The sequence below is a fragment of the Schistocerca americana genome, chromosome 5, assembly GCF_021461395.2.
Source record: "Schistocerca americana isolate TAMUIC-IGC-003095 chromosome 5, iqSchAmer2.1, whole genome shotgun sequence".
Classification (NCBI taxonomy): Eukaryota; Metazoa; Arthropoda; class Insecta; order Orthoptera; family Acrididae; genus Schistocerca; species Schistocerca americana.
This window is the reverse complement of record NC_060123.1, coordinates 770,636,361-770,660,029: the sequence shown is the minus strand read 5'-3', so window position 1 is coordinate 770,660,029 and position 23,669 is coordinate 770,636,361.

Sequence of the window (23,669 nt, the reverse complement as noted above, 5' to 3'; positions counted from 1 at the left end):
TTCTCCTGTGAGTCTAGATTGTCGAATCCGACGCAAAAATGATAGTGAATTGTAACGTTCAGCGCCTCCAAATGACGATATAACACTCAAATTGCGTCGAGATTCAATACACCGTCCTCCAGCCGACTTGTCTCCAAGGGGATACTGCTGCCTCGGGCACCAAATGGTCCGTCTCTTGTGAGTCTAGATTTTTGAATCCGACGCGAAACTGATAGTAAATTGCAACGTTCAGGGCCTCCTAATGACGATGGAACACTCAAATTGCGTCGAGAGTCAATACATCGTCCTTCAGCCGACTTGTCTCCAAGGGTCTATTGCTGCCTCGGGCTCCTTATGGCCGTTCTCCTGTGAGCCTAGATTTTCGAATCCGACGCTAAAATAATAGTTAATTGTAACGTTCAGAGCCTCCTAATGACGATGGAACACTCAAATTGCGTCGAGATTCAATACATCGACCTCCAGCCGACTTCTCTACAAGGGGATATTGCTGCCACGGGCTCCATGTGGTCCGTCTCCTGTGAGTCTAGATTTTCGAATCCGACGCCTAACTGATAGTTAATAACGTTCAGGGCCTCCTAATGGCGATGGAACACACAAATTGCGTCGAAATACAATACATCATCCTTCAGACGGTTTGTCTCTAAGAGTCTATTGCTGCCTCGGGAATTTTATGGTCGTTCGCCTGTGAGTCTAGATTTTTGAATCCGAAGCGAAACTGATAGTTAATTGAAACGTTCAGGGCCTCCTAAAGACGATGGTACACTCAAATTGCGTCGAGATTCAATACATCGTCCTTCAGCTGACTTGTCTCCAAGTGTCTATTGCTGCCTCGGGCACCTTATGGTCGTTCTCCTGTGAGTCTAGATTTTCTAATCCGACGCTAAACTGATTGTTAATTGTAACGTTCAGGGCCTCCTAATGACGAAGGAACACTCAAATTGCGTCGTGATCCAATACATCGTCCTCCAGACGAATTGTCTCCAAGAGTCTATTGCTGCCTCGTGCACATTATGATCGTTCTCCTGTGAGTCTAGATTTTCGAACCCGACGCAAAACTGATAGTTAATTGCAACATTCCGGGCCACCTAATGACGATGGAACACTCAAATTGCGTCGAGATTCAATACATGGCCTCCAGCCGACTTGTCTCCAAGGGGATATTGCTGTCTCGGGCACCACATGATCCTTCTCCTGAAAGTCTAGATTTTTGAATCCGACTCGAAACTGATAGTTAATTGTAACGTTCAGGGCCTCCTAAAGACGATGGAGCACTCAAATTGCGTCGAGATTAAATACATCGTCGTTCAGCCGAACTGTCTGCAAGGGTCTATTGCTACCTCGGGCACCTTATGGTCGTTCCCCTGTGAGTCTAGATTTTCGAACGCGACGCAAAACTAATAGTTAATTGTAACGTTCAGGGCCACCTAATGACGATGGAACACTAAAATTGCGTCGAGAACCAATACGTGGCCTCCAGCCTACTTGTTTCCAAGGGGATATTGCTGACTCGGGCACCATATGATCCTTCTCCTGTGAGTTTAGATTTTCGAATCCGACGCAAAACTGATTGTTAATCGTAACGTTCAGGGCCTCCTAAAGACGATGAAACACTCAAATGGCGTCGAGATTCAATACATCGTCCTCCAGCCGACTTGCCTCCATGGGTATATTGCTACCTCGGGCACCATATGGTCCTTCTCCCGTGAGCCTAGATTTTCGAATCCGACGCGAGAAAGATGCTAAATTGTAACGTTCAGCGCCTCCTAATGACGATGGAACACTCAAATTGCGTCGAGAGTCAATACATCGGCTTCGAGCCGACTTGTCTCCAAGGGTCTATTGCTGCCTCGGGCACCTTATGGTCCGTCTCCAGTGAGTCTAGATTTTCGAATCTGACGAAAAACTGATAGTTAATTGTAACATTCAGGGCCTCCTAATGACGATGGATCACTCAAATTGCGTCGCGATTCAATACATCGTCCTCCAGCGGACTGGTCTTCAAGAGTTACTTCTGTAAAAAATCTGGGAGTATGCGTACGGAACGATTTGAGGTGGAATGATCATATAAAACTAATTGTTGGTAAGGCGGGTACCAGGTTGAGATTCATTGGGAGAGTGCTTAGAAAATGTAGTCCATCAACAAAGGAGGTGGCTTACAAAACACTCGTTCGACCTATACTTGAGTATTGCTCATTAGTGTGGGATCCGTACCAGGTCGGGTTGACGGAGGAGATAGAGAAGATCCAAAGAAGAGCGGCGCGTTTCGTCACTGGGTTATTTGGTAACCGTGATAGCGTTACGGAGATGTTTAATAAACTCAAGTGGCAGACTCTGCAAGAGAGGCACTGTGCATCGCGGTGTAGCTTGCTCGCCAGGTTTCGAGAGGGTGCGTTTCTGGATGAGGTATCGAATATATTGCTTCCCCCTACTCATACTTCCCGAGGAGATCACGAATGTAAAATTAGAGAGATTAGAGCGCGCACGGAGGCTTTCAGACAGTCGTTCTTCCCGCGAACCATACGCGACTGGAACAGGAAAGGGAGGTAATGACAGTGGCACTTAAAGTGCCCCCCGCCACACACCGTTGGGTGGCTTGCGGAGTATCAATGTAGGTGTAGAGTCTATTGCTGCTTCGGGCACCTTATGATCGTTCTCCTGTGAGTCTAGAATTTCGAACCCGACGCAAAACTGATAGTTAATTGTAACGATCAGGGCCTCCTAATGGCAATGGAACACTCAAATTGCGTCGAGATTCGTAACATCGGCCTCGAGCCGACTTGTCTCCAAGGGTCTATTGCTGCCTCTGGCACCTTATGGGCGTTCTCCTGTGAGTCTCGATTTTCGAATCCGACGCGAAACTGATAGTTAATTGTAACGTTCAGGGCCTCCTAATGACGATGGAACACTCACATTGCGTCTAGATTGAATACATCGTCCTCCAGCCGATTTGTCTCCAAGGGGATATTGCTGCCTGGGGCACCAAATGGTCCGTCTCCTGTGAGTCTAGATTTTTGAATCCGACGCGAAACTGATAATTAATTGTAACGTTCAGGGCCTCCTAATGACGATGGAACACTCAAATTGCGTCGCTATTCAATACATCGTCCTTCAGCCGACTTGTCTCCAAGGGGATATTGCTGTCTCGGGCATCATATGATCCTTCTCCTGTGAGTAGAATTTCGAATCCGACGCTTAAATGATGGTTAATTGTAACGTTCAGGGCCTCCTAATGACGATGGAGCACTCTAATTACGTCGCCATTCAATACATCGTCCTCCAGCGGACTGGTCCCCAAGGGGATATTGCTGCTTCGGGCACCTGATTGTCCGTCTCCAGTGTGTCTAGATTTTCGAATCCGACGAAAAACTGACAGTTAATTGTAACATTCAGGGCCTCCTAATGACGATGGAACACTCAAATTGCGTCGAGATTCAATACATCGGCCTCCAGCCAACTTGTCTCCAAGGGGATATTGCTGCCTCGGGCACCATATGGTCCGTCTCCTGTGAGTCTAGATTTTCGAATCCGACACAAAACTGATTGTTAATCGTAACGTTCAGGGCCTCCTAAAGACGTTGAAACACTCAAATGGCATCGAGATTCAATACATCGTCCTCCAGCCGACTTGCCTCCAAGGGTCTATTGCTGCCTCGTGCAGCTTATAGTCGTTCTCCTGTGAGTCTAGATTTTCGAATCCGACGCAAAGCAGATAGTTAATTGTAACGTTCAGCGCCTCCTTATGACGATGGAGCACTCAAATTGCGTCGCGACTCGATACATAGTTCTCCAGCGGACTGGTCTCCAAGGGGATATTGCTGCCTCGGGCACCATATGGTCCTTCTCCTGTGAGTCTAGATTTTCGAATCCGACGAAAAAATGATAGTTAATTGTACTGTTCAGCGGCTCATAATGACGATGGAACATTCAAATTGCGTTGAGAGTCAATACATCATCCTCCAGCCGACATGTCTACAAGGGGATATTGTTGCCTCGGGCTCCATGTGGTCCGTCTCCTGTGAGTCAAGATTTTCGAATCCGACGCGAAACTGACAGTTAATTGTAACGTTCAGGGCCTCCTAATGACGATGGAACACTCAAATTGCGTCGAGATTCAATACATCGGCCTCCAGCCGCCTTGTCTCTAAGCGTCTATTGCTGCCTCGGGCACCTTGTGGTCGTTCTCCTGTGAGTCTAGATTTTCGAATTCGACTCTTAACTGATAGTTAATTGTAAAGTTCAGGGCCTCCTAATGACGATGGAACACCCAAATTCCGTCGAGATTCAATCTATCGTCCTCCAGCCGACTTGTCTCCAAGGAGATATTGCTGCCTCGGGCACCACATAGTCCGTCTCCTGTGAGTCGTTATTTTCGAATCCGACGAGATACTGATAGTTAATTGTAAAGTTCAGGGCCTCCTAATGACGATGGAACACTCAAATTGCGTCGAGATTCAATACATCGTCCTCGAGCCGACTTGTCTCCAAGGTGATATTGCTGCCACGGGCACCATATGGTCCGTCTCCTGTGAGTCTAGATTCTCGAATCCCACGGGAAACTGATAGTTAGTTGTAACGTCAGGGCCTCCTAATGGCGATGGAACACTCAAACTGCGATGAGATTCAATACATCATCCTCCAGCCGACTTGTCTCCAAGAGTCTATTGCTGCCTCGGACACCTTATGGTCGTTCTCCTGTGAGTCTTGATTTTCGAATCCGACGCGAAACTGATAGTTAATTGTAACGTTCAGGGCCTCCTAATGACATTGGAACACTCAAATTGCATCGAGATTCAATACATCGTCCTTCAGCCGACTCGTCTCCAAGCGTCTATTGCTGCCTCGGGCACCTTGTGGTCGATCTCCTGTGAGTCTAGATTTTCGAATCCGACACATAACAGATAGATAATTGTAACGTTCAGGGCCTCCAAATGACGATGGAGCACTCAAATTGCTTCGCGATTCAATACATCGTTCTCCAGCGGGCTGGTCTCCAAGGGGATGTTGCTGCTTCGTGCACCTTATGGCCCGTCTCCAGTGAGTCTAGATTTTCGAATCCGACGAAAAACTGATAGTTAACTGTAACATTCAAGGCCTCCTAGTTACGATGGAACACTGAAATTGCGTCGCGATCCAATACATCGTCCTCCAGCCGACTTGTCTCCAAGGGTCTATTGCTGCCTGGGGCACGTTATGATCGTTCTCCTGTGAATCTAGATTTTCGAATCCGACGCTAAAATGATAGTTAATTGAAACGTTCAGCGCCTCCTAATGACGATGGAACACTCAAATAGCGTCGAGATTCAATACATCGTCCTTCAGCCGACTTGTCTCCAAGGGGATATTGCTGTCTCGGGCATCATATGATCCTTCTCCTGTGAGTAGAATTTCGAATCCGACGCTTAAATGATGGTTAATTGTAACGTTCAGGGCCTCCTAATGACGATGGAGCACTCTAATTACGTCGCCATTCAATACATCGTCCTCCAGCGGACTGGTCCCCAAGGGGATATTGCTGCTTCGGGCACCTGATTGTCCGTCTCCAGTGTGTCTAGATTTTCGAATCCGACGAAAAACTGACAGTTAATTGTAACATTCAGGGCCTCCTAATGACGATGGAACACTCAAATTGCGTCGAGATTCGTAACATCGGCCTCGAGCCGACTTGTCTCCAAGGGTCTATTGCTGCCTCTGGCACCTTATGGGCGTTCTCCTGTGAGTCTCGATTTTCGAATCCGACGCGAAACTGATAGTTAATTGTAACGTTCAGGGCCTCCTAATGACGATGGAACACTCACATTGCGTCTAGATTGAATACATCGTCCTCCAGCCGATTTGTCTCCAAGGGGATATTGCTGCCTGGGGCACCAAATGGTCCGTCTCCTGTGAGTCTAGATTTTTGAATCCGACGCGAAACTGATAATTAATTGTAACGTTCAGGGCCTCCTAATGACGATGGAACACTCAAATTGCGTCGCTATTCAATACATCGTCCTTCAGCCGACTTGTCTCCAAGGGGATATTGCTGTCTCGGGCATCATATGATCCTTCTCCTGTGAGTAGAATTTCGAATCCGACGCTTAAATGATGGTTAATTGTAACGTTCAGGGCCTCCTAATGACGATGGAGCACTCTAATTACGTCGCCATTCAATACATCGTCCTCCAGCGGACTGGTCCCCAAGGGGATATTGCTGCTTCGGGCACCTGATTGTCCGTCTCCAGTGTGTCTAGATTTTCGAATCCGACGAAAAACTGACAGTTAATTGTAACATTCAGGGCCTCCTAATGACGATGGAACACTCAAATTGCGTCGAGATTCAATACATCGGCCTCCAGCCAACTTGTCTCCAAGGGGATATTGCTGCCTCGGGCACCATATGGTCCGTCTCCTGTGAGTCTAGATTTTCGAATCCGACACAAAACTGATTGTTAATCGTAACGTTCAGGGCCTCCTAAAGACGTTGAAACACTCAAATGGCATCGAGATTCAATACATCGTCCTCCAGCCGACTTGCCTCCAAGGGTCTATTGCTGCCTCGTGCAGCTTATAGTCGTTCTCCTGTGAGTCTAGATTTTCGAATCCGACGCAAAGCAGATAGTTAATTGTAACGTTCAGCGCCTCCTTATGACGATGGAGCACTCAAATTGCGTCGCGACTCGATACATAGTTCTCCAGCGGACTGGTCTCCAAGGGGATATTGCTGCCTCGGGCACCATATGGTCCTTCTCCTGTGAGTCTAGATTTTCGAATCCGACGAAAAAATGATAGTTAATTGTACTGTTCAGCGCCTCATAATGACGATGGAACATTCAAATTGCGTTGAGAGTCAATACATCATCCTCCAGCCGACATGTCTACAAGGGGATATTGTTGCCTCGGGCTCCATGTGGTCCGTCTCCTGTGAGTCTAGATTTTCGAATCCGACGCGAAACTGACAGTTAATTGTAACGTTCAGGGCCTCCTAATGACGATGGAACACTCAAATTGCGTCGAGATTCAATACATCGGCCTCCAGCCGCCTTGTCTCTAAGCGTCTATTGCTGCCTCGGGCACCTTGTGGTCGTTCTCCTGTGAGTCTAGATTTTCGAATTCGACTCTTAACTGATAGTTAATTGTAAAGTTCAGGGCCTCCTAATGACGATGGAACACCCAAATTCCGCCGAGATTCAATCTATCGTCCTCCAGCCGACTTGTCTCCAGGGAGATATTGCTGCCTCGGGCACCACATAGTCCGTCTCCTGTGAGTCGTTATTTTCGAATCCGACGAGATACTGATAGTTAATTGTAAAGTTCAGGGCCTCCTAATGACGATGGAACACTCAAATTGCGTCGAGATTCAATACATCGTCCTCGAGCCGACTTGTCTCCAAGGTGATATTGCTGCCACGGGCACCATATGGTCCGTCTCCTGTGAGTCTAGATTCTCGAATCCCACGGGAAACTGATAGTTAGTTGTAACGTCAGGGCCTCCTAATGGCGATGGAACACTCAAACTGCGATGAGATTCAATACATCATCCTCCAGCCGACTTGTCTCCAAGAGTCTATTGCTGCCTCGGACACCTTATGGTCGTTCTCCTGTGAGTCTTGATTTTCGAATCCGACGCGAAACTGATAGTTAATTGTAACGTTCAGGGCCTCCTAATGACATTGGAACACTCAAATTGCATCGAGATTCAATACATCGTCCTTCAGCCGACTCGTCTCCAAGCGTCTATTGCTGCCTCGGGCACCTTGTGGTCGATCTCCTGTGAGTCTAGATTTTCGAAGCCGACACATAACAGATAGATAATTGTAACGTTCAGGGCCTCCAAATGACGATGGAGCACTCAAATTGCTTCGCGATTCAATACATCGTTCTCCAGCGGGCTGGTCTCCAAGGGGATGTTGCTGCTTCGTGCACCTTATGGCCCGTCTCCAGTGAGTCTAGATTTTCGAATCCGACGAAAAACTGATAGTTAACTGTAACATTCAAGGCCTCCTAGTTACGATGGAACACTGAAATTGCGTCGCGATCCAATACATCGTCCTCCAGCCGACTTGTCTCCAAGGGTCTATTGCTGCCTGGGGCACGTTATGATCGTTCTCCTGTGAATCTAGATTTTCGAATCCGACGCTAAAATGATAGTTAATTGAAACGTTCAGCGCCTCCTAATGACGATGGAACACTCAAATAGCGTCGAGATTCAATACATCGTCCTTCAGCCGACTTGTCTCCAAGCGTCTATTGCTGCCTTGGGCATTTTGTGGTCGATCTCCTGTGAGTCTAGATTTTCGAATCCGACACATAGCTGATAGTTAATTGTAAAGTTCAGGGCCTCCTAATGACGATGGAGCACTCAAATTGCGTCAAGATTCAATACATCGTCCTCCAGCCGACTTGACTCGAAGGGTCTGTTGCTGCCACGGGCACCTTGTGGTCGATCTCCTGTGAGTCTAGATTTTCGAATCCGACACATAACAGATAGATAATTGTAACGTTCAGGGCCTCCAAATGACGATGGAGCACTCAAATTGCTTCGCGATTCAATACATCGTTCTCCAGTGGGCTGGTCTCCAAGGGGATGTTGCTGCTTCGTGCAACTTATGGCCCGTCTCCAGTGAGTCTAGATTTTCGAATCCGACGCAAAACTGATAGTTAATTGTAACGTTCAGGGCCTCCAAATGGCGATGGAACACTCTAATTGCGTCGAAATTCAATACATCATCCTTCAGACGGTTTGTCTCTAAGAATCTATTGCTGCCTCGGGAATTTTATGGTCGTTCGCCTGTGAGTCTAGATTTTTGAATCCGAAGCGAAACTGATAGTTAATTGAAACGTTCAGGGCCTCCTAAAGACGATGGTACACTCAAATTGCGTCGAGATTCAATACATCGTCCTTCAGCCGACTTGTCTCCAAGTGTCTATTGCTGCCTCGGGCACCTTATGGTCGTTCTCCTGTGAGTCTAGATTTTCTAATCCGACGCTAAACTGATTGTTAATTGTAACGTTCAGGGCCTCCTAATGACGAAGGAACACTCAAATTGCGTCGAGATTCAATACATCGTCCTCCAGCCGACTTGTCTCCAAGGGGATATCGCTGCCTCGGGCACCACATCGTCCGTCTCCGGTTATTCTACGTTTTCGAATCCCACGCAAAACTGATAGTTAAATGGAACGTTCATTGCCTCCAAATGACGGTGGAGCACTCAAATTGCGTCGCGATACAATACATCGTCTTCCAGCGGACTGGTCTCCAAGCTGATATTACTGCCTCGGGCACCTTATGGTCCGTCTTCAGTGAGTCTAGGTTTTCGAATCCGACGAAAAACCGATAGTTAATTGTAACATACAGGGCCTCCTAATGACGATGAAACACTCAAATTGCGTCGTGATCCAATACATCGTCCTCCAGACGACTTGTCTCCAAGAGTCTATTGCTGCCTCGTGCACATTATGATCGTTCTCCTGTGAGTCTAGATTTTCGAACCCGACGCAAAACTGATAGTTAATTGCAACATTCCGGGCCACCTAATGACGATGGAACACTCAAATTGCGTCGAGATTCAATACATGGCCTCCAGCCGACTTGCCTCCAAGGGGATATTGCTGTCTCGGGCACCATATGATCCTTCTCTTGAAAGTCTAGATTTTTGAATCCGACTCGAAACTGATAGTTAATTGTAACGTTCAGGGCCTCCTAAAGACGATGGAGCACTCAAATTGCGTCGAGATTAAATACATCGTCGTTCAGCCGAACTGTCTGCAAGGGTCTATTGCTACCTCGGGCACCTTATGGTCGTTCCCCTGTGAGTCTAGATTTTCGAACGCGTCGCAAAACTAATAGTTAATTGTAACGTTCAGGGCCACCTAATGACGATGGAACACTAAAATTGCGTCGAGAACCAATACATGGCCACCAGCCTACTTGTTTCCAAGGGGATATTGCTGACTCGGGCACCATATGATCCTTCTCCTGTGAGTTTAGATTTTCAAATCCGACGCAAAACTGATTGTTAATCGTAACGTTCAGGGCTCCTAAAGACGATGAAACACTCAAATGGCGTCGAGATTCAATACATCGTCCTCCAGCCGACTTGCCTCCAAGGGTATATTGCTACCTCGGGCACCATATGGTCCTTCTCCTGTGAGCCTAGATTTTCGAATCCGACGCGAGAAAGATGCTTAATTGTAACGTTCAGCGCCTCCTAATGACGATGGAACACTCAAATTGCGTCGAGAGTCAATACATCGGCTTCGAGCCGACTTGTCTCCAAGGGTCTATTGCTGCCTCGGGCACCTTATGGTCCGTCTCCAGTGAGTCTAGATTTTCGAATCTGACGAAAAACTGATAGTTAATTGTAACATTCAGGGCCTCCTAATGACGATGGATCACTCAAATTGCGTCGAGATTCAGTACATCGGCCTCCTAAAGACGATGGAACACTCAAATTGCGTCGAGATTAAATACATCGTCCTTCAGCCGACTTGTCTGCAAGGGTCTATTGCTGCCTCGGGCCCCTTATGGTCGTTCCCCTGTGAGTCTAGATTTTTGAATCCGACGCAAAAGTGATAGTTAATTGTATCGTTCAGCGCCTCATAATAACGATGGAACAACCAATTTGCGTCAGGAGTCAATACATCGACCTCCAGCCGTTTTGTCTAAAAGGGGACATTGCTGCCTCGGGCTCCATGTGGTCCGTCTCCTGTGAGTCTAGATTTTCGAATCCGACGCGAAACTGACAGTTAATTGTAACGTTCAGGGCCTCCTAATGACGATGGAACACTCAAATTGCGTCGAGATTCAATACATCGGCCTCCAGCCGCCTTGTCTCTAAGCGTCTATTGCTGCCTCGGGCACCTTGTGGTCGTTCTCCTGTGAGTCTAGATTTTCGAATTCGACTCTTAACTGATAGTTAATTGTAAAGTTCAGGGCCTCCTAATGACGATGGAACACCCAAATTCCGTCGAGATTCAATCTATCGTCCTCCAGCCGACTTGTCTCCAAGGAGATATTGCTGCCTCGGGCACCACATAGTCCGTCTCCTGTGAGTCGTTATTTTCGAATGCGACGAGATACTGATAGTTAATTGTAAAGTTCAGGGCCTCCTAATGACGATGGAACACTCAAATTGCGTCGAGATTCAATACATCGTCCTCGAGCCGACTTGTCTCCAAGGTGATATTGCTGCCACGGGCACCATATGGTCCGTCTCCTGTGAGTCTAGATTCTCGAATCCCACGGGAAACTGATAGTTAGTTGTAACGTCAGGGCCTCCTAATGGCGATGGAACACTCAAACTGCGATGAGATTCAATACATCATCCTCCAGCCGACTTGTCTCCAAGAGTCTATTGCTGCCTCGGACACCTTATGGTCGTTCTCCTGTGAGTCTTGATTTTCGAATCCGACGCGAAACTGATAGTTAATTGTAACGTTCAGGGCCTCCTAATGACATTGGAACACTCAAATTGCATCGAGATTCAATACATCGTCCTTCAGCCGACTCGTCTCCAAGCGTCTATTGCTGCCTCGGGCACCTTGTGGTCGATCTCCTGTGAGTCTAGATTTTCGAAGCCGACACATAACAGATAGATAATTGTAACGTTCAGGGCCTCCAAATGACGATGGAGCACTCAAATTGCTTCGCGATTCAATACATCGTTCTCCAGCGGGCTGGTCTCCAAGGGGATGTTGCTGCTTCGTGCACCTTATGGCCCGTCTCCAGTGAGTCTAGATTTTCGAATCCGACGAAAAACTGATAGTTAACTGTAACATTCAAGGCCTCCTAGTTACGATGGAACACTGAAATTGCGTCGCGATCCAATACATCGTCCTCCAGCCGACTTGTCTCCAAGGGTCTATTGCTGCCTGGGGCACGTTATGATCGTTCTCCTGTGAATCTAGATTTTCGAATCCGACGCTAAAATGATAGTTAATTGAAACGTTCAGCGCCTCCTAATGACGATGGAACACTCAAATAGCGTCGAGATTCAATACATCGTCCTTCAGCCGACTTGTCTCCAAGCGTCTATTGCTGCCTTGGGCATTTTGTGGTCGATCTCCTGTGAGTCTAGATTTTCGAATCCGACACATAGCTGATAGTTAATTGTAAAGTTCAGGGCCTCCTAATGACGATGGAGCACTCAAATTGCGTCAAGATTCAATACATCGTCCTCCAGCCGACTTGACTCGAAGGGTCTGTTGCTGCCACGGGCACCTTGTGGTCGATCTCCTGTGAGTCTAGATTTTCGAATCCGACACATAACAGATAGATAATTGTAACGTTCAGGGCCTCCAAATGACGATGGAGCACTCAAATTGCTTCGCGATTCAATACATCGTTCTCCAGTGGGCTGGTCTCCAAGGGGATGTTGCTGCTTCGTGCAACTTATGGCCCGTCTCCAGTGAGTCTAGATTTTCGAATCCGACGCAAAACTGATAGTTAATTGTAACGTTCAGGGCCTCCAAATGGCGATGGAACACTCTAATTGCGTCGAAATTCAATACATCATCCTTCAGACGGTTTGTCTCTAAGAGTCTATTGCTGCCTCGGGAATTTTATGGTCGTTCGCCTGTGAGTCTAGATTTTTGAATCCGAAGCGAAACTGATAGTTAATTGAAACGTTCAGGGCCTCCTAAAGACGATGGTACACTCAAATTGCGTCGAGATTCAATACATCGTCCTTCAGCCGACTTGTCTCCAAGTGTCTATTGCTGCCTCGGGCACCTTATGGTCGTTCTCCTGTGAGTCTAGATTTTCTAATCCGACGCTAAACTGATTGTTAATTGTAACGTTCAGGGCCTCCTAATGACGAAGGAACACTCAAATTGCGTCGAGATTCAATACATCGTCCTCCAGCCGACTTGTCTCCAAGGGGATATCGCTGCCTCGGGCACCACATCGTCCGTCTCCGGTTATTCTACGTTTTCGAATCCCACGCAAAACTGATAGTTAAATGGAACGTTCATTGCCTCCAAATGACGGTGGAGCACTCAAATTGCGTCGCGATACAATACATCGTCTTCCAGCGGACTGGTCTCCAAGCTGATATTACTGCCTCGGGCACCTTATGGTCCGTCTTCAGTGAGTCTAGGTTTTCGAATCCGACGAAAAACCGATAGTTAATTGTAACATACAGGGCCTCCTAATGACGATGAAACACTCAAATTGCGTCGTGATCCAATACATCGTCCTCCAGACGACTTGTCTCCAAGAGTCTATTGCTGCCTCGTGCACATTATGATCGTTCTCCTGTGAGTCTAGATTTTCGAACCCGACGCAAAACTGATAGTTAATTGCAACATTCCGGGCCACCTAATGACGATGGAACACTCAAATTGCGTCGAGATTCAATACATGGCCTCCAGCCGACTTGCCTCCAAGGGGATATTGCTGTCTCGGGCACCATATGATCCTTCTCTTGAAAGTCTAGATTTTTGAATCCGACTCGAAACTGATAGTTAATTGTAACGTTCAGGGCCTCCTAAAGACGATGGAGCACTCAAATTGCGTCGAGATTAAATACATCGTCGTTCAGCCGAACTGTCTGCAAGGGTCTATTGCTACCTCGGGCACCTTATGGTCGTTCCCCTGTGAGTCTAGATTTTCGAACGCGTCGCAAAACTAATAGTTAATTGTAACGTTCAGGGCCACCTAATGACGATGGAACACTAAAATTGCGTCGAGAACCAATACATGGCCACCAGCCTACTTGTTTCCAAGGGGATATTGCTGACTCGGGCACCATATGATCCTTCTCCTGTGAGTTTAGATTTTCAAATCCGACGCAAAACTGATTGTTAATCGTAACGTTCAGGGCTCCTAAAGACGATGAAACACTCAAATGGCGTCGAGATTCAATACATCGTCCTCCAGCCGACTTGCCTCCAAGGGTATATTGCTACCTCGGGCACCATATGGTCCTTCTCCTGTGAGCCTAGATTTTCGAATCCGACGCGAGAAAGATGCTTAATTGTAACGTTCAGCGCCTCCTAATGACGATGGAACACTCAAATTGCGTCGAGAGTCAATACATCGGCTTCGAGCCGACTTGTCTCCAAGGGTCTATTGCTGCCTCGGGCACCTTATGGTCCGTCTCCAGTGAGTCTAGATTTTCGAATCTGACGAAAAACTGATAGTTAATTGTAACATTCAGGGCCTCCTAATGACGATGGATCACTCAAATTGCGTCGAGATTCAGTACATCGGCCTCCTAAAGACGATGGAACACTCAAATTGCGTCGAGATTAAATACATCGTCCTTCAGCCGACTTGTCTGCAAGGGTCTATTGCTGCCTCGGGCCCCTTATGGTCGTTCCCCTGTGAGTCTAGATTTTTGAATCCGACGCAAAAGTGATAGTTAATTGTATCGTTCAGCGCCTCATAATAACGATGGAACAACCAATTTGCGTCAGGAGTCAATACATCGACCTCCAGCCGTTTTGTCTAAAAGGGGACATTGCTGCCTCGGGCTCCATGTGGTCCGTCTCCTGTGAGTCTAGTTTTTCGAATCCGACGCAAAACAGATAGTTAATTGTGTCGTTCAGGGCCTCCTAATGACGAATGAACACTCAAATTGCGTCGAGATTCACTACATCGTCCTCCAGCCGACTTGTCTCCGAGGGGATATCGCTGCCTCGGGCACCACATGGTCCGTCTCCAGTGATTCTACGTTTTCGAATCCGACGCAAAACTGATAGTTAATTGTAACGTTCAGGGCCTCCTAATGACGACGGAGCACTCAAATTGCGTCGCGATTCAATACATCGTCCTCCAGCGGACTGGTCTTCAAGAGTTACTTCTGTAAAAAATCTGGGAGTATGCGTACGGAACGATTTGAGGTGGAATGATCATATAAAACTAATTGTTGGTAAGGCGGGTACCAGGTTGAGATTCATTGGGAGAGTGCTTAGAAAATGTAGTCCATCAACAAAGGAGGTGGCTTACAAAACACTCGTTCGACCTATACTTGAGTATTGCTCATCAGTGTGGGATCCGTACCAGGTCGGGTTGACGGAGGAGATAGAGAAGATCCAAAGAAGAGCGGCGCGTTTCGTCACTGGGTTATTTGGTAACCGTGATAGCGTTACGGAGATGTTTAATAAACTCAAGTGGCAGACTCTGCAAGAGAGGCGCTCTGCATCGCGGTGTAGCTTGCTCGCCAGGTTTCGAGAGGGTGCGTTTCTGGATGAGGTATCGAATATATTGCTTCCCCCTACTCATACTTCCCGAGGAGATCACGAATGTAAAATTAGAGAGATTAGAGCGCGCACGGAGGCTTTCAGACAGTCGTTCTTCCCGCGAACCATACGCGACTGGAACAGGAAAGGGAGGTAATGACAGTACACGTAAAGTGCCCCCCGCCACACACCGTTGGGTGGCTTGCGGAGTATCAATGTAGATGTAGAGTCTATTGCTGCTTCGGGCACCTTATGATCGTTCTCCTGTGAGTCTAGAATTTCGAACCCGACGCAAAACTGATAGTTAATTGTAACGATCAGGGCCTCCTAATGGCAATGGAACACTCAAATTGCGTCGAGATTCGTAACATCGGCCTCGAGCCGACTTGTCTCCAAGGGTCTATTGCTGCCTCTGGCACCTTATGGGCGTTCTCCTGTGAGTCTCGATTTTCGAATCCGACGCGAAACTGATAGTTAATTGTAACGTTCAGGGCCTCCTAATGACGATGGAACACTCACATTGCGTCTAGATTGAATACATCGTCCTCCAGCCGATTTGTCTCCAAGGGGATATTTCTGCCTGGGGCACCAAATGGTCCGTCTCCTGTGAGTCTAGATTTTTGAATCCGACGCGAAACTGATAATTAATTGTAACGTTCAGGGCCTCCTAAAGACGATGGAACACTCAAATTGCGTCGCTATTCAATACATCGTCCTTCAGCCGACTTGTCTCCAAGGGGATATTGCTGTCTCGGGCATCATATGATCCTTCTCCTGTGAGTAGAATTTCGAATCCGACGCTTAAATGATGGTTAATTGTAACGTTCAGGGCCTCCTAATGACGATGGAGCACTCTAATTACGTCGCCATTCAATACATCGTCCTCCAGCGGACTGGTCCCCAAGGGGATATTGCTGCTTCGGGCACCTGATTGTACGGCTCCAGTGTGTCTAGATTTTCGAATCCGACGAAAAACTGACAGTTAATTGTAACATTCAGGGCCTCCTAATGACGATGGAACACTCAAATTGCGTCGAGATTCAATACATCGGCCGCCAGCCAACTTGTCTCCAAGGGGATATTGCTGCCTCGGGCACCATATGGTCCGTCTCCTGTGAGTCTAGATTTTCGAATCCGACACAAAACTGATTGTTAATCGTAACGTTCAGGGCCTCCTAAAGACGTGGAAACACTCAAATGGCATCGAGATTCAATACATCGTCCTCCAGCCGACTTGCCTCCAAGGGTCTATTGCTGCCTCGGGCACCTTATGGTCGTTCTCCTGTGAGTCTAGATTTTCGAATCCGACGCAAAACAGATAGTTAATTGTAACGTTCAGGGCCTCCTAATGACGATGGAGCACTCAAATTGCGTCGCGATTCAATACATCGTCTTCCAGCGGACTGGTCTGCAAGGGGATATTGCTGCCTCGGGCACCTTGTGGTCGTTCCCCTGTTAGTCTAGATTTTCAAATCCGACGCAAAAATGATAGTTAATTGCATCGTTCTGCACCACATAATGACGATGGTACCCTCAAATTGCGTCGAGATTCACTACATCGTCCTCCAGCTGAGTTATCTCCAAGGGGATACCGCTACCTCGATCATCACATAGTCCGTCTCCGGTGATTCTACGTTTTCGAATCCGACACAAAACTGATAGTTAATTGTAATGTTCAGGGCCTCCAAATGACAATGGAGCACGCAAATTGCGTCGCGATTCAATACATCGTCCTCCAGCGGACTGTTCTCCAAGGGGATATTGCTGCCTCAGGCACCATATGATCCTTCTCCTGTGAGTAGATTTTCGAATCCACCGCTAAAATGATAGTTAATTGTAACGTTCAGCGCCTCCTAATGTCGATGGAACACTCAAATTGCGTCAGGATTCAATACATCGTCCTTCAGCCGACTTGTCTCCAAGGCTCTATTGCTGTCTCTGGCACCTTATGGTCGTTCTCCTGTGAGTCTAGATCATTGAATCCGACGCGAAACTGATAGTTAATTGTAACGTTCAGTGCCTCCTAATGACGATGGAACACTCAAATTGCGTCGAGATTCAATACATCGTATTTCAGCCGACTTGTTTCCAAGTGGATATTGCTGTCTTGGGCACCATATGATCCTTCTCCTGTGAGTAGATTTTCGAATCCGACGCTAAAATGATAGTTAATTGTAATGTTCGGAGCCTCCTAATGACGATGGAACACTCAAATTGCGTCGAGATTCAATACATCGTTCTCCAGCCGACTAGTCTCCAAGGGACTATTGCAGCCTCGGGCACCTTATGGTCGTTCTCCTGTGAGTGTAGATTTTCGAATCCAACGCAAAACTGATAGTTAATCGTAACGTTCAGGGCCTCCTAATGACGATGGAACACTCAAATTGCGTCAGGATTCAATACATCGTCCTTCAGCCGACTTGTCTCCAAGGCTCTATTGCTGTCTCTGGCACCTTATGGCCGTTCTCCTGTGAGTCTAGATCATTGAATCCGACGCGAAACTGATAGTTAATTGTAACGTTCAGGGCCTCCTAATGACGATGGAACACTCAAATTGAGTCGAGATACAATACATCGTCCGTCAGCCGACTTGTCTCCAAGGGTCTTTTGCTGCCTCGGGCACCTTATGATCGTTCTCCTGTGAGTCTAGATTTTCGAATCCAACGCAAAACTGATAGTTAATCGTAACGTTCAGGGCCTCCTAATGACGATAGAGCACTCAAATTGCGTCGAGATTCGTAACATCGTCCTCCAGCCGATTTGTCTCCAAGGGGATATTGCTGACTGGGGCACCAAATGGTCCGTCTCCTGTGAGTCTAGATTTTTGAATCCGACGCGAAACTAATAGTTAATTGTAACATTCAGGGCCTGCTAATGGCGATGGAACACTCAAATTGCCTCGCTATTCAATACATCGTCCTTCAGCCGACTTGTCTCCAAGGGTCTTTTGCTGCCTCGGGCACCTTATGATCGTTCTCCTGTGAGTCTAGATTTTCGAATCCAACGCAAAACTGATAGTTAATCGTAACGTTCAGGGCCTCCTAATGACGATAGAGCACTCAAATTGCGTCGCGATCCAATACATCGTCCTCCAGCGGACTGGTCTCCAAGAGGATATTGCTGATTCAGGCACCTTATGGTCCGTCTCCAGTGTGTCTAGATTTGCGAATCCGACGACAAACTGATAGTTAATTGTAACATTCAGGGCCTCCTAGTTACGATGGAACACTCAAATTGCGTCGCGATCCAATACATCGTCCTCCAGCCCACATTCCTCCAAGAGTCAATTGCTGCCTGGGGCACCTTATGATCGTTCTCCTGTGAGTCTAGATTTTCGAATCCGACGCAAAACTGATAGTTAATTGTAACGTTCAGGGCCTCCTAATGACGATGGAACTCTCAAATTGCGTCGAGATTCAATACAGCGTCCTTCAGCCGACTTGTCTCCAAGGGTCTATTGATGCCTCGGGCACCTTATGGTCGTTTCCCTGTGAGTCTAGATTTTCGAATCCGACGCAAAACTGATAGTTAATTGTAATGTTCAGGGCCTCCTAATGAAAATGGAACACTCAAATTGCGTCGAGATTCAATACATCGGCATCCAGCAACTTGCCTCCAAGGTGATATTGCTGCCTCGGGCACCATATGGTTCGTCTCCTGTGAGTCTAGATTTTCGAATCAGACGCAAAAATGATAGGTATTTGTAACGTTCAGGGCCTCGTAATGACGATGGAACACTCAAATAGCGTCGAGAGTCAATACATCGACCTCCAGCCGACTTGTCTACAAGGGGATATTGCTGCCTCGGGCTCCATGTGGTCCGTCTCCTGTGAGTCTACATTTTCGAATCCGACGCGAAACTGATAGTTAATTGATACGTTCAGGGCCTCCTAGTGACGATGGAACACTCAAATTGCGTCGAGATTCAATACATCGGCCTCGAGCCGACTTGTCTCCAAGGGTGTATTGCTGCCTCGGACACCTTATGGTCGCTCTCCTGTGAGTCTAGGTTGTCGAATCCGACGCAAAACAGATAGTTAATTGTGTCGTTCAGGGCCTGCTAATGACGAAGGAACACTCAAATTGCGAAGAGAATTACTACATCGTCCTCCAGCCGACTTGTCTCCGAGGGGATATCGCTGCCTCGGGCACCACATGGTCCGTCTCCGGTGATTCTACGTTTTCGAATCCGACACAAAACTGATAAATAATTGTAACGTTCAGGGCCTCCTAATGACGATAGAACACTCAAATTGCGTCGAGATTGAATACATCGTCCTCCAGCCGACTTGTCTCCAAGGGGATATTGCTGCCTGGGGCACCAAATGGTCCGTCTCCTGTGAGTCTAGATTTTTGAAACCGACGCGAAACTGATAGTTAATTGTAACGTTCAGGGCCTCCTAATGACGATGTAACACTCAAATTGCGTCGCTATTCAATACATCGTCCTTCAGCCGACTTGTCTCCAAGGGGATATTGCTGTCTCGGGCATCATATGATCCTTCTCCTGTGAGTAGATTTTCGAATCCGACGCTAAAATGATGGTTAATTGTAACGTTCAGGGCCTCCTAATGACGATGGAGCACTCTAATTACGTCGCGATTCAATACATCGTCCTCCAGCGGACTGGTCCCCAAGGGGATAGTGCTGCTTCGGGCACCTTATGGTCCGTCTGCAGTGAGTCTAGATTTTCGAATCCGAGGAAAAACTGACAGTTAATTCTAACATTCAGGGCCTCCTAATGACGATGGAACACTCATTTTGCGTCGAGATTCAATACATCGGTCTCCAGCCAACTTGTCTCCAAGGGGATATTGCTGCCTCGGGCACCATATGGTCCGTCTCCTGTGACTAGATTTTTGAATCCGACGCAAAAATGATAGTTCATTGTAACGTTCAGCGCCTCCTAATGACGATGGAACACTCAAATTGCGTCGAGAGTCAATACATCGATCTTCATCCGACTTGTCTACAACGGGATATTGCTGCCTCGGGCTTCATGTGGTCCGTCTCCTGTGAGTCTAGATTTTTGAATCCGACGCGAAACTGATAGTTAGTTGTAACGATCAGGGCCTCCTAATGACGATGGAACACTCAAATTGCGTCGAGATTCAATACATCGGCACTCAGCCGACTTGTCTAAAAGAGTCTATTGCTGCCTCGGGCACCTTCTGGTCGTTCACCTATGAGTCTAGATTTTCGAATCCGACGCAAAACAGATAGTTAATTGTAACGTTCAGGGCCTCCTAATGACGATAAAACACTCAAATTGCGTCGAGATTCAAAACATCGTCCGTCAGCCGACTTGTCTCCAAGGGTCTATTGCTGCCTCGGGCACCTTATGGTCGTTCTCCTGTGAGTCCAGATTTTCGAATCCGTCGCAAAACTGATAGTTAATTATAACGTTCAGGGCCTCCTAATGACGATGGAACACTCAAATTGCGTCGAGAGTCAATACATCGACCTCCAGCCGACTTGTCTACAAGGGGATATTGCAGCCTCGGGCTCCATGTGGTCCGTCGCCGATGATTCTACGTTTTCGAATCCGACGCAAAACTGATAGTTAATTGTAACGTTCAGGGCCTCCAAATGACGATAGAACACTCAAATTGCGTCGAGATTAAATACATCGTCCTCCAGCCGATTTGTCTCCAAGGGGATATTGCTGCCTGGGGCACCAAATGGTCCGTCTCCTGTGAGTCTAGATTTTTGAATCCGACGCGAAACTGATAGTTAATTGTAACGGTCAGGGCCTCCTAATGACGATGGAACACTTAAATTGCGTCGCTATTCAATACATCGTCCTTCAGCCGACTTGTCTCCAAGGGGATATTGCTGCCTCGGGCATCATATGATCCTTCTCCTGTGAGTAGATTTTCGAATCCGACGCTAAGATGATGGTTAATTGCAACGTTCAGGGCCTCCTAATGGCGATGGAGCACTCTAATTACGTCGCGATTCAATACATCGTCCTCCAGCGGACTGGTCCCCAAGGGGATAGTGCTGCTTCGGGCACCTTATGGTCCGTCTCCAGTGAGTCTAGACTTTCGAATCCGACGAAAAACTGACAGTTAATTGTAACATTCAGGGCCTCCTAATGACGATGGAACACTCAAATTGCGTCGAGATTCAATACATCGGCCTCCAGCCAACTTGTCTCCAAGGGGATATTGCTGCCTCGGGCACCATATGGTCCGGCTCCTGTGACTAGACTTTCGAATCCGACGCAAAAATGATAGTTCATTGTAACGTTCAGCGCCTCCTAATGACGATGGAACACTCAAATTGCGTCGAGATTCAATACATCGGCCTCCAGCCGACTTGTCTCCAGGGGATATTGCTGTCTCGGGCACCATATGAGCCTTCTCCTGTGAGTCTAGATTTTCGAATCCGACGCAGAAATGATAGTGAACTGTGACGTTCAACGCCTCCTAATGACGATAGAACACTCAAATTGCGTCGAGATTGAATACATCGTCCTCCAGCCGATTTGTCTCCAAGGGGATATTCCTGCCTCGGGCACCAAATCGACCGTCTCCTGTGAGTCTAGATTCTTGAATCCGACGCGAAACCGATAGTTAATTGTAACGGTCAGGGCCTCCTAATGACGATGGAACACTTAAATTGCGTCGCTATTCAATACATCGTCCTTCAGCCGACTTGTCTCCTAGGGGATATTGCTGTCTCGGGCATCATATGATCCTTCTCCTCTGAGTAGATTTTCGAATCCGACGCTAAAATGATAGTTAATTGTAACGTTCAGCGCCTCCTAATGACAATGGAACACTCAAATTGCGTCGAGAGTCAATACATCGTCCTCCAGCCGACTTGTCTCCATGGGTCTATTGCTGCCTCGGGCACCTTATGTTCGTTCTCCTGTGAGTCTAGATCTTCGAATCCGACGCGAAACTGATAGTTAATTCTAACTTTCAGGTTCTCCTAATGACGATGGAACACTCACATTGCGTCTAGATTCAATACATCGTCCTTCAGCCGACTTGTCTCCAAGGGGATATTGCTGTCTCGGGCACCATATGATCCTCCTCCTGTGAGTAGATTTTCGAATCCGACGCGAAAATGATAGTTAATTGTAACGTTCAGGGGCACCTAATGACGATGGAACACTCAAATTGCGTCGAGATGCAATACATCGGCCTCCAGCCGACTTGTCTCCAGGGGATATTGCTGTCTCGGGCACCATATGAGCCCTCTCCTGAGAGTCTAGATTTTCGAATCCGACGCAAAAATGATAGTGAATTGTAACGTTCAGCGCCTCGCAATGACGATAGAACACTCAAATTGCGTCGAGATTCAATACATCGTCTTCCAGCCGACTTGTCTCCAAGGAGATATTGCTGTCTCGGGCACCATATGAGCCTTCTCCTGTGGGTCTAGATTTTCGAATCCGACGCAAAAATGATAGTGAATTGTAACGTTCAGCGCCTCCTAATGACGATAGAACACTCAAATTGCGTCGAGATTGAATACATCGGCCTCCAGCCGAATTTGCCTCCAAGGGGATATTCCTGCCTCGGGCACCAAATGGACCGTCTCCTGTGAGTCTAGATTCTTGAATCCGACGCGAAACTGAAAGTTAATTGTAACGTTCAGGGCCTCCTAATGACGATGGAACACTCAAATTGCGTCGCGATTCAATACATCGTCCTTCAGCCGACTTGTCTCCAAGGAGATATTGCTGTCTCGGGCATCATATGATCCTTCTCCTGCGAGTAGATTTTCGAATCCGATGCGAAAATGATAGTTAATTGTAACGTTCAGGGCCTCCTAATGACGATGGACCACTCAAATTGCGTCGAGATTCGATACATCGGCATTCAGCCGACTTGTCTCCAAGAGTCTATTGCTGCTTCGGGCACCTTCTGGTCGTTCTCCTGTGAGTCTAGATTTTCGAAACCGACGCGAAACTGATATTTAATTGTGACGTTCAGGGCCTCCTAATGACGATGGAGCACTCTAATGACGTCGCGATTCAATACATCGTCCTCCAGCGTACTGGTCCCCAAGGGGATATTGCTGCTTCGAGCACCTTATGGTCCGTCTCCAGTGAGTCTAGATTTTCGAACCCGACAAAAAACTGACAGTTAATTGTAACATTCAGGGCCTCCTAATGACGATGCAACACTCAAATTGCGTCGAGAGTCAATTCATCGACCTCCAGCTGACTTGTCTACAAGGGGTTTTTGCTGCCTCGGGCTCCATGTGGTCCGTCTCCTGTGAGTCTACATTTTCGAATCCGACGCGAAACTGGTAGTTAATTGTAACGATCAGGGCCTCCTAATGACGATGGAACGCTCAAATTGCGTCGAGATTCAATACATCGGCATTCAGCCAACTTGTCTCCAAGAGTCTATTGCTGCCTCGGGCACCTTCTGGTCGTTCTCCTATGAGTCTAGATATTCGAATCCGACGCAAAACAGATAGTTAATTGTAACGTTCAGGGCCTCCTAATGACGATGGAACACTCAAATTGCGTCGAGATTCAAAAC